This window comes from Haematobia irritans, chromosome 1 (genome assembly GCF_050003625.1).
Source record: "Haematobia irritans isolate KBUSLIRL chromosome 1, ASM5000362v1, whole genome shotgun sequence".
NCBI lineage: Eukaryota > Metazoa > Arthropoda > Insecta > Diptera > Muscidae > Haematobia > Haematobia irritans.
The window spans coordinates 30758099-30766377 of record NC_134397.1 but is presented as its reverse complement, the minus strand read 5'-3'; the positions used below and the strand labels follow the sequence as shown (position 1 = coordinate 30766377).

The 8279-nt window shown below is 23.1% G+C and overlaps 1 long non-coding RNA gene across 1 annotated transcript; it reads left to right on the top strand.

Annotated features, from left to right (window-relative positions):
• The first annotated feature begins 481 nt into the window (after positions 1–481).
• LOC142238075 (uncharacterized) lies at positions 482–908 on the top strand. Its single transcript, XR_012722641.1, has 2 exons — positions 482–589; positions 672–908. It is a non-coding gene; the product is annotated as an uncharacterized LOC142238075 (long non-coding RNA).
• The last annotated feature ends 7371 nt before the right edge of the window (positions 909–8279 follow it).

The window sequence follows — 8279 nt, the reverse complement described above, 5'->3', positions numbered from 1 at the left end:
ATGGGGGCTATATATAATTATTGACCGATATGGACCAATTTTTGCATGGTTATTAGAGACCATATACTAACACCATGTACCAAATTTCAGCCGGATCGGATGAAATTTGCTTCTCTTAGAGGCCTCGCAAACCAAATTTGGGGGTCCGTTTATATGGGGGCTATACGTAAAAGTGGACCGATATGGCCCATTTGCAATACCATCCGACCTACATCAATAACAACTACTTGTGCCAAGTTTCAAGTCGATAGCTTGTTTCGTTCGGAAGTTAGCGTGATTTCAACAGACGGACGGACGGACATGCTCAGATCGTCTCAGAATTTCACCACGACCCAGAATATATATACTTTATGGGGTCTTAGAGCAATATTTCGATGTGTTACAAACGGAATGACAAAGTTAATATACCCCCCATCCTATGGTGGAGGGTATAAAAATGAAATAAAACTTTAGGGAGGTCACTAAATGTATATCTCATTGCAGAAAACTAAAATTATGGATTCTACGTTCTTGAAAACATTAAAAAGCTGACCGATGAAAAAATGGTGGACAATTAACTGGAACTGCTTCAAATAGTTTATAATAATTGGTACGTCAATATGAAAAATTAAATCAACACTTTAGAGAAGTCACTAAATTTAAATCTCTTTGCCGAAAACTAAAATCTTTAGATGCTACATTCTTGCAAGCAATAAGAAGCTGACCAATGAAAAATGAGTGGCTTATCGACAAGAAAAAGTTTCCAGAAACATTACAAGTGCAACCAATTAAAATTGTTAAAACAACAAATTGTTGAAATCAACAACTTCTGGATGAAAATGTGCATCACATCGTCAGTTTAATTCATATGCTATTATCAGTTTAAAGTGGATATTTTGTGAATTCCTTCTGCTGGAAATCAATTCTAACACGCGGTCCAGTACGTTCCTAATTTCAAATTGCCCGCATGTTAATAAATTTTAATTCTGTTTTATGACACCAAAAGGAAGGAAATCGAATTACCAATGCAAAAGTGTTTACTAATAATGTTTAAGATATTTAAAGTTTTGTTGTTTGTTTTTGGTTCTTATTTGTTGATATGTTTAATAAGTTTATTATTTATCAATTGGTATTGTAGTGTATTATGTATTGTAGTGTATTATTATATAGTTTATTTTGATGAAAATGAATAAATTATACAAAATTCATAGAATTTTGGCTTTGACTTTCAATTTGAAGTGGGGATATCATTCATACAAATTTAGGTTGAAAAGTATTTGCAACGATGTTTATTTTGAATTTGACTCGCATCGAAAATTGTTTGACAAATCATTGAGTAGCGATGCATTTCAATTTGAGGATAACACTTGAGATATTATTGCTAATGTGTTGAATTTCACTGTTGAGGGTAATGTCTGTTTTTTGGTGAGAACGCGATTTTCTCAACAATTTCTCAACTTGAATATTACCCTAATCCTTTGAAAAAATGTTTGAAAAATTGTTGAAATTTAGCATTTTTCAAACGTTTGTGTTTATTGGGATATGATTTGCCAATGCAGTGTTGTCTTCCAATACTTCGCAACAAAGCAAACATGAGTGTTTATAATAAAAAGCTTTTCACATATTATTATTCAACAAGCTTTGCAATGATTTACTTTAACTTTCGTAGAATGCGAGTTTCGTGAACCTACAGACCACAGGCCATGTGGTCTCCAAGTTCACAAAGACACAAACCAACGGTTTGTGTCCTTGTTATTTTTATACGATAAGATATATTTTCGCATATAGATGTCATTATTGAATTAGTGAGTAATACAAAATTTAATAAGAAGCTTTGGAGCTTCCATAATTCTAATGTTTCTCAGTTGATATTGTTAGAATTATAAAGGTTTACCTCTTCATGGAGTAGTAGTTCAGAGAACAAGACAAATGACTCGAAGTACAAAAATTGACCATGTGCACAGAAGAAACTTTATGGGCCAAAAAGTGTAACATCGGTATAATAAAAAAATCATGTTCATTGATTTTTGAACGCGCATTTTTGAAAATTAGTTTACAAAAGTTTCGATAGATGATGGTTCAGTGAGAAAATTTTACAAACCGAGAATACGGCAGTGTTTTCACGCTAGTTGCATCAAATATATAAATGGACAAGCGGATGGTAGTGTTAGATTGACCAAATATTCGAAAAAATCAAACAGCATTATATTTCACATATTAAATGAGATTTTATCTAAAAAATAAAAAAAAAAATTGAAATCGAATCAAATCAAATTGGCTAATCGAGTTTTTACCATAAGCAATCCATCATTAAGGAAATATATGAATTTGAATTGATGGAAGAAGCTTTAAGAAATAACCCCCCCTCAGAAGAATCTTTTGGTGTTTTGAATATGTGTATTCAAGGATCATGCATAGCTGCCTTTCCTACAACAATTCAAGAATAGGACGAACACCAAAAATCTTGATGTGGTTTCTCCTTTACATTTTGGCGATGGACGTCTAAACATACTTTATGAAATCATTTTCGATTTTTTTCCTATTTAGCAGACTAAGTAATGAAGTTATTTTATGTTTGTAAAAAAAAAAAAAAAAAAAAACATATGTAAGGTGTTAAATTCTGAACTAAATTTCGCGGACTACACTTTGATATTTAAAAGCGAGAACAATTTTTTTCTTATATAAAAAAATCTTCTGTAAATTCTAAAACTGATCTCTCCGAACTGTTACGTCCTTTTTTATAATTTCTTTGTAAACCTCAAACGATTGAGAGAGATATACAAAATAAAGAAAACACAGAAACTGGGAGAAATAAAATTTTGACACAATTTTCTATAGAAATAAAATTTTGACAACATTTTCTATAGAAGTAAAATTTTGACAAAATTTTCTATAGAAATAAAATTAAAAAAAAAAATTCTATAGAACTACCATTTTGACAAAATTTTCCAAAGAAATAAAATCTTGATCAAATTTTATACAGAAATAAAATTTTGACAAAAATTTCTCTATGAGTAAAATTTTGACAAAATTTCCTATAGAAATAAAATTTTTAAAAAATTTTCTATAGAAATAAATATTTGACAAAATTTTCGTAATTTTCTATAGAAGTAAAATTTTGCAAAATTTTTCTATAGAAGTAAAATATGACAAATTTTTCTATAGAAATGAAATTTTGACAACATTTTATAAAGAAATAAAATTTTGACAAAATTTTCTATAGAAATATAATTTTGACAAAATTTATGGAATATGGAAATAAAATTTTGACAAATTTATGGAAATAAAATTTTGACAAAATTGTCTATAAAAATAAAATTTTGTCAAATTTTCTATGGAAATAAAATTTTGACAAAATTTTCTAAAGAAATAAAACATCATCTTTTCATATAACTTACAAGTCCCTTAATCTTATTTTTATTTCGTTTTGTTACATAGTAATGCAACAACACGAAATTTATTTTTAGAAAGCTAATTTGTTAGAATTCACCTAAGTCGTGAACAGTCGACTTGTAAGTTATATGAAAATATGATGTACAGTGGGAGAAAAGATGATTCAGTTTGTAAGAGAAAATTTCCCAAATGTTTTCTCCATAAGGAGTTAGCATAAAGGGCCCAAAATTGAGTTATCTCTCCCAGCCAGATCTATACTAAAGGCTGTGGAAAGGTTCATTCGCCCGAACCGAAACATGTACAGTCCAGGCGTGTATAGATTTGTATCTGGCGTTTTCTTTTCAATGTTTCTATTAACCATGTTCATATATCTGTCCATAAAGCTCGAAAAATAATTGTATAATTAGATATAAAAATAAAATATAAAAAAAATTTCTATAGAAATAAAATTTTGACACATTTTTCTATAGGAATAAAATTTTGACAAAATTTTCTAAAGAAATAACATTTTGACAAAATTTTCTATACACTAGTAGAAAAAGTTTCGTTATATTAACGAAATGTGTCGTTAACAGTCAGCCAATGAAACAAATTCGTTAATACAAAATTTGACAAAATTTTCTATAGAAATAAAATTTTGAAAAAAAAAAATTCTCTAAGAATAAAATTTTGATAAAATGCTCGATAGAAATGAAATTTTCACGAAAAATTATCTAGGAATAAAATTTTGATAAAATTTTTTGTAGAAACTAAATTTTGACAAAATTTTCGGTAGAAATAAAATTTTGACAAACTTTTCTAAGAAATAAAATTTTTACAAAACTTTCTAGAGAAATAAAATTTGACAAAATTGTCAATAGAAATACAATTTTGACAACAAATTCTCTAGGAATAAAATTTTGACAAAATTTTTTATAGAAATAAAATTTTGACAAAATTTTTTATAGAAATAAAATTTTGACAAAATTTTTTATAGAAATAAAATTTTGACAAAATTTTATATAGAAATAAAATTTTGAAAAAATTTTCTATAGAAATAAAAATTTGACAACATTTTCTATTGAAATAAAATTTTGACAAAATTTTCTATTGAAATAAAATTTGACAAAATTGTCAATAGAAATACAATTTTGACAACAAATTCTCTAGGAATAAAACTTTGACAAAATTTTTTATAGAAATAAAATTTTGGCAAAATTTTTTATAGAAATAAAATTTTGACAAAATTTTTTATAGAAATAAAATTTTGACAAAATTTTCTATTGAAATAAAATTTTGGCAAAATTTTCTATAAAAAATAAAATTTTGATAAAATTTTCTATAGAAATTAAATTTTGACCAAATTTTCTATAGAAATAAAAATTTGACCAAATTTTCTATAGAAATAAAATATTGACAAAATTTTCTAAAGAAATATAAGTTTGACAACATTTTCTATAGAAATAAAATTTTGGCAAAATTTTCTGGGAGAAATAAAATTTTGGCAAAATTTTCTATAGAAATAAAATTTTGACAAAATTTTCTATTGAAATAAAATTTTGACAAAATTTTCTATTGAAATAAAATTTTGACTAAATTTTCTATTGAAATGAAATTTTGACAAAAATTTTTTTGGAAATAAAATTTTGACAACATTTTTTATGGAAATAAATAAAATTTTGACAGCATTTTCTATAGAAATAAATAAAATTTTGACAACATTTTCTATAGAAATAAAATTTTGACAAAATTTTCTCTGGAAAAATTGCACAAATTTTTCTATGGGAATAAAATTTTGACAAAATTTTCTAAGGAAATAAAATTTGACAAAATTTTCTATAGAAATAAAATTAAAAAAAATCTATAGAAATAAAATGTAAAAAAAAAAAATTATGGAAATAAAATTTTGACAACATTTTTTATGGAAATAAATAAAATTTTTACAAAATTTTCAATAGAAATCAAATTTTGACAAAATTTTCTATGGACAAATTTTTCTATGGAAATAAAATTTTGACAAAATTTTCTAAAGAAATACAATTTCACAAAATTTTCTATAGAAATAAAATTTAAAATAATTCTATAGAAATTCTATAGAAATAAAATTTGAAAAAAAAAAATTTGACAAAATTTTCTATAGAGATAACTTTTTGTCAAAGTTTTCTATAGAAATAAAATTTCGAAAAAAAAAATCTCTAAGAATAAAATTTTGATAAAATGTTCTATAGAAATAAAATGTTCACGAAAAATTATGTGGGAATAATATTGTGACAAAATTTTTTATAGAAATAAAATTTTCGGTAAATATAAAATTTTGACATACTTTTCTATAGAAATAAAATTTTGACAAAAAATTTCCCAGGAATAAAATTTTACAAATTTTTTTGTAGAAATAAAATTTTGACAACATTTTCCAAAGAAATAAAATCTTGATCAAATTTTCTATAGAAATAAAATTTTGACAAAAAATTTTCTAAGAATGAAATTTTGACAAAATTTTCTATAGAAATAAAATTTTGACAATATTTTCAAAAGAAATAAATAGTTGACAAAACTTTCGTAATTTTCTAGAGAAATAAAATTTTGAGAAATTTTTCTATAGAAATAAACATTTGACAAAATTTTCTATAGAAATAAAATATTGACAAAATTTTTTATAGAAATAAAATTTTGACAAAATTTTCTATAGAAATAAAATTTTGACAAAATTTTCTATAGAAATAAAATGTTGACAAAATTTTCTATAGAAACAAAATTTTAACAACATTTTTTATAGAAATAAAATTTTGACAAAATTTTTTATAGAAATAAAATTTTGACAAAATTTTCTGTAGGAATAAAATTTTGAAAAAATTTTCCATAGAAATTAAATCTTGACAAAATTTTCTATAGAAATAACATTTTTACACATTTTTCTATAGAAATAAACTTTTGACACGTTTTTCTATAGAAACAAAATTTTGACAAAAATTTCTCTGAGAATAAAATTTTTACAAAATATTCTATAGAAATAAAATTTTAACAAAATTTTCTATAGAAATAAAATTTTAGCAAAATTTTCTATAGAAATAAAATTTTGATCAAATTTTCTATAGAAATAAAATTTTGACAAAATTTTCTATAGAAATAAAATGTTGACAAAATTTTCTCTAAGAATAAAATTTTGACAAAATTTTCGTAAATTTCTGGAGAATAAAATTTTAAAAATTTTTCTACAGAAATAAAATTTTGGAAAATTTTCTATAGAAATAAAATTTTAACAAAATTTTCTATAGAAATAAAATCTTGACCAAATTTTCTATAGAACTAAAATTTTGGCAAAAATTTCTCTAGGAATAAAATTTTGAAAAAAATTTTCTATAGAAATAACATTTTTACACATTTTTCTGTAGAAAAAAACCTTTGGCACGTTTTTCTATAGAAATAAAATTTTGACAAAATTTCTCTGAGAATAAAATTTGACAAAATATTCTATAGAAATAAAATTTTAACAAAATATTTTATAGAAATAAAATTTTTACATATTTTTTTATAGAAATAAACTTTTGACACGTTTTTCAATACAAACAAAATTTTGACAAAAATTTCTCTGAGAATACAATTTTGATAAAATATTCTATAGAAATAAAATTTTAACAAAATTTTCTATAGAAATAAAATTTTGACCAAATTTTCTATAGAAATAAAATTTTTAAAAAATTCTCTAAATAAAATTTTGACTAAATTTTCTATTGAAATAAAATTTTGACCAAATTTTCTATTGAAATAAAATTTTGACCAAATTTTCTATAGAAATAAAATTTTGGCCAAATTTTCTATAGAAATAAAAATTTGACCAAATTTTCTATAGAAATAAAATACTGACAAAATTTTTTATAGAAATACAATTTTTACACATTTTTCTATAGAAATAAAATTGTGACAAAATTTTCTAAAGAAATATAATTTTGACAACATTTTCTATAGAAATAAAATTGTGACAAAATTTTCTAAAGAAATATAATTTTGACAACATTTTCTATAGAAATAAAATTTTGGCAAAATTTTCTTGGAGAAATAAAATTTTGGCAATATTTTCTATAGAAATAAAATTTTGACAAAATTATCTATTGAAATAAAATTTTGACAAAATTTTCTGTTGAAATAAAATTTTGACTAAATTTTCTATTGTAATAAAATTTTGACAAAAATTTTTTTGGAAATAAAATTTTGACAACATTTTTTATGGAAATAAATAAAATTTTGATAGCATTTTCTATAGAAATAATTATCATTTTGACAACATTTTCTATAGAAATAAAATTTTGACAAAATTTTCTCTGGAAAAATTGCACAAATTTTCGGTAAATATAAAATTTTGACAAAAAATTTCCCTGGAATAAAATTTTACAAATTTTTTTGTAGAAATAAAATGTTGACAACATTTTCCAAAGAAATCAAATTTTGACAAAAGTTTCCAAAAAATAAAATGTTGACAAACTTTTCTATAGAAATAAAATTTTGAGAATCTTTTCTATAGAAAAAATTTGGACAAAATTTTCTAAAGAAATTAAAATTTTTGCTACAATTTAACTTCTTTAGAAAATAGAAATAAAATTTCGACAAAATTATCCATAGAAATAAAATGTTGGCAAAATTTTCTATGGAAATAAAAAATTTTACAAAATTTTCTATAGAAGATTTTTTTTGTTTGGAAGTTTTTTGGTAGAATTTTCTCCAAATTGTGGTAGATTATTGTTGGCTCGACTGGCAACCGTGATCACACGTCCCTCTTCAGCTATCAAATGGAGACAAATTAAGTTTATTCTTAAATATTAAAGATTGAACTTTACTTGCAGTATTAATTGAGGTATCATTCTTCAAACGAAGCACATATCAAAACATAACGAATCATGTCATTTTCATTGTCACACCATTTTTCCTCCATT